The sequence below is a fragment of the Rosa rugosa genome, chromosome 1 (assembly GCF_958449725.1).
Source record: "Rosa rugosa chromosome 1, drRosRugo1.1, whole genome shotgun sequence".
NCBI lineage: Eukaryota > Viridiplantae > Streptophyta > Magnoliopsida > Rosales > Rosaceae > Rosa > Rosa rugosa.
The window spans coordinates 32255303-32258774 of record NC_084820.1 but is presented as its reverse complement, the minus strand read 5'-3'; the positions used below and the strand labels follow the sequence as shown (position 1 = coordinate 32258774).

Here is a 3472-nt window from a genome sequence, read left to right as displayed (position 1 = left end):
GGGGGGGGGGGAAGGAACAAAAGATTGTAGGCAAAAAGAAAAGAAAAAAAGGGAATAAAAAAAAATGAAGGAAAAAAAAAACAAGGCTGAAATGGTAATTTTACCCTTCAAATTGCCCCATTGAGTTGCCACGTCAGAGACTTAATGGAGCATTTGGACGGAATGGACCTTTTGGAGGGAAATAGAGAGGTCAGAGAGTTTTCGGATGAAATTAGAATGTCTGGGACTGAAATGATGTTGGAGGCAAAGTACAAAGACTAAACAGATTTTAATCCTTTTTTTTTTTTTTGAAGTAAAGGTTAATTGCATTAGATGACCAACCAACAAACTAGAGTCTAACATACACTTAAAGATAGAAAAATGGCGGGGTAAAGACCAAACTCTTATCTAAGTAATGTAAACTCATTACAAGTCAATTTAAGCCCGCTTTATAAAGCGAACTCATAAACAAAGAACAACTCCGTGTCTTATAGGGAAAAATCTTTGACTAGCATCCCCATTAGCCAGACGCGCAATTGCAGTACCAACAGAGAGCCATTTCCTAGCAAAAAAATAGGAGCAATTCCTTATCCATAAGCCGCTTGAAAAAAATGTCAATCTTATTCCAGATAATTAATTACCAACTTCCATAGCCATCTTGATCCGAAAACGATTGGTCCTGGACCATATATGTAACATCCCGTATCTTAATTTACCGGTTTACTAATCATTAGGACGGTAAACGACATTTACTATCACTTTTACTGTCGTTTCAGTACTTTTAGGGGGCCATAAAATATGACTTTTTGTTCGGGTCAAAATTTGAGAAAATGTTCTTCATGGAAGTTGTAGAGGACGTTAAACCGAGCGCGTGCATATGTGGTATGTAAAAATCGGAGTTCGTATACGAAAGTTATGGCCAAAATACTAAAGTTACTGTTCACAGTAAGTTTCTATAAATTGCCGAGTTACTGTGGTAAGTTTCCATTTTCGGAAACTTACCGAGCCTCTCCCCGATTCTCTCTTCCTCTCCGACCTCTTCACCTTCTTCCGGCCATAACTCCTCCATCCGGCGACGGATTTTGAAGTGTAAGATGTCGTTGGAAAGCTCTCTTCCTTCTCTTCATTTCTGGGTTCGTTTCGTAGCTTAATATGAACTGTGGAAGGTGCAGCAACGAGAAGAAGAGGACGGTCACTGTAGCAGTTTTGAGTCAACGCCGATATTTTCCGATTCCGGCAGTCTCCGGCCACCAAATTGGCGTCGAAGGTTCGGTTTTTGACATAGATCATTTCCCCTAACGTCTTTCATTTCAATTTGTAGTGTAGAGGTCGAATTAACAATTTCAATTTCTAGGGTTCTTGGAATTTCTGGAAAATTTTCACCGGCCAAATTGGAGCTCTTCCAGGTAAAATTGGAACTTGTTGTAGTTGAGAAAGAGGTTGGGTTTGTTGAGTAGATGGTGCTGCCAAATTTTGGTGGCCATCGGAGGTGGTTGCCGCCGGCGCGTGGGGCCCACGCGCTTCCACTGTTGGTGGCGCGTGGAGGCCTGTAGGGCAGTGTTTTAATTTCAGTTTTTATCCCATTAAATTGTAGAATTGTTGTAGAGCTTGTATGTGAAGTTTGGTGAATTTTGGAGGGGTTTGGAATTATTTGTGAATTTCCGAAGTTTGAAATTTTGTGATTGAATTGTGGGAAATCCGGCCGTCGGATTTCCTTCGTTTTCGTTGTGGGATATATAAATTGAGGAATTGGTGTTGTGGAAGAGATTTGGGTTGAATTTGAGAAGTAATGGAGATAGGGATTTTCGGGTTTCGTTTAGGTTCGTAATTATTTTATCGGATTGTCGTTTACGGAAATATAATTGTGTACAGGGCAATGCCGCGAGCTACGGTTAAATGAAGGAACTCGTTTGCGTGGTAGCCCAATAGTACTGTGAGTGGACTTTTGTTTTTAAGTAAATGATGCATGCATTTATTTTGAAATTATTGGTTTATTTAATTATCGTTTTATTTATCGAACATGATATTTTGTCTTGGATTATAATTTGACATTGATTTTTCATGAGTTTCGGATATGAACTTATTATGCTCGGATTTGGATTTATGAGTTGTTTTTGAGAATATGAATTGATTTTCAGAAATTGATTATAATTATTATTTGAAATTCTGATATTGTGATTTTCAATGAATTCTTTTCCGAGGTGATTTCCGGAATTTCATATTTATTTTTCATTCACCGATTTGAGATCTCCGAAAGATTTTCGAAATGAGATTTCGATGGAATTATTTCTTGTTTGTTTATCGACTTTCGGTTTTGGCATGGATGATGATTTTGGAATTGGTTTTGTTTCGAATCATGATGATACTCTTGGCGTGTGGGACACGTCGTTGGAAATGCATTTGCGAGAGATGGGGGAAGCCTTATGTATTTTGGATTTACTGGATTTTCGGTTATGTTTCCCTGTGCCATACTGACGGGTGATTTTATCATGCTAGCATTGATTTTCCGCCTTTGTGGCGCGGTGATGGGATCACCGTAGCCCTTCCGCCTTTGTGGCGCAGGTTACTGTCTCTGTGACAGTAATTCTGTAGCCCAGTATCCTATCGCTACACTTAGTGGCGTAAGGGTATATTACGGGAGTTCTTTAGCCTGGGAGGCTATCACCCAAGCCTGAGTGGCTTATTCGTATGGCTATCATCTTCCCCTACTCATTATATTATTGCTGGGCTAGCGGGGTCTAGTCCGATTCCCTTAACCAGCGGGGCTGGTCTTATTTTCTTGAGTATCAGAGTTCTTTCCTCTTTGCTTGGTTGTGGCTAGCGGGGCTAGTCGGTTTTCTTGAGCTGAACTAAAGTTGTGTTTCTTTAAATTGTTGCATGCATCGGGATTTTTAAAGAAATAAATGTGGGAAAGTATGAAATACATTTTGTTTTAATTTGTTTATTTTTGTCCACTCACGCTAACGTGTTTTTCAATACTTTTCCCCTGGGCCCTTCGGTTTCAAATGCCCAGTTTGCAGGCGAAATTAGTTGAGGTCGGGCGTACATGGAGTCGAGGCATAGCCAACAGCATTGCTTCCGCGTACTCATTCTATTTCTGTTTTCTTTGTTACCTAGTGGATTAGTATTGCTCTGATAACCTATGGGATTAATATTGTTTTTGGGTTGAGACTGATATTTGTGAAATTGGAGTTGTGATTTGGGGAGCAGATGGCTCCAGAAGATTAAGGATGGATGATTTAGAAGTGTAAATGTTTTCCTACAGGTTTTGGGTAGGCTACTTTTAGGGGAAGTTCCGCCAAATTTTTGGTAGAATATCTTCTAAAGTGGGCCCCGCAGGGCCACTTCGGATTTCAGGGTGAAATCTGGGGCGGGTCCTGTCAGTTGGTATCAGAGCATTAGGTTGTTAGGTTCTGTAGACTCGTTTCTATTCTGTTACCTTATATGCTTGGTGTTGCCCAGTACCTCTCGAGTGATGGCCCGACTGCAGCGG

At 40.4% G+C, this 3472-nt stretch overlaps 1 long non-coding RNA gene across 1 annotated transcript; it reads left to right on the top strand.

Annotated features, from left to right (window-relative positions):
* The first annotated feature begins 982 nt into the window (after window positions 1-982).
* On the top strand, window positions 983-3246 carry LOC133735507 (uncharacterized). Its single transcript, XR_009859073.1, has 4 exons — window positions 983-1246; window positions 1334-1385; window positions 1852-1912; window positions 2993-3246. It is a non-coding gene; the product is annotated as an uncharacterized LOC133735507 (long non-coding RNA).
* The last annotated feature ends 226 nt before the right edge of the window (window positions 3247-3472 follow it).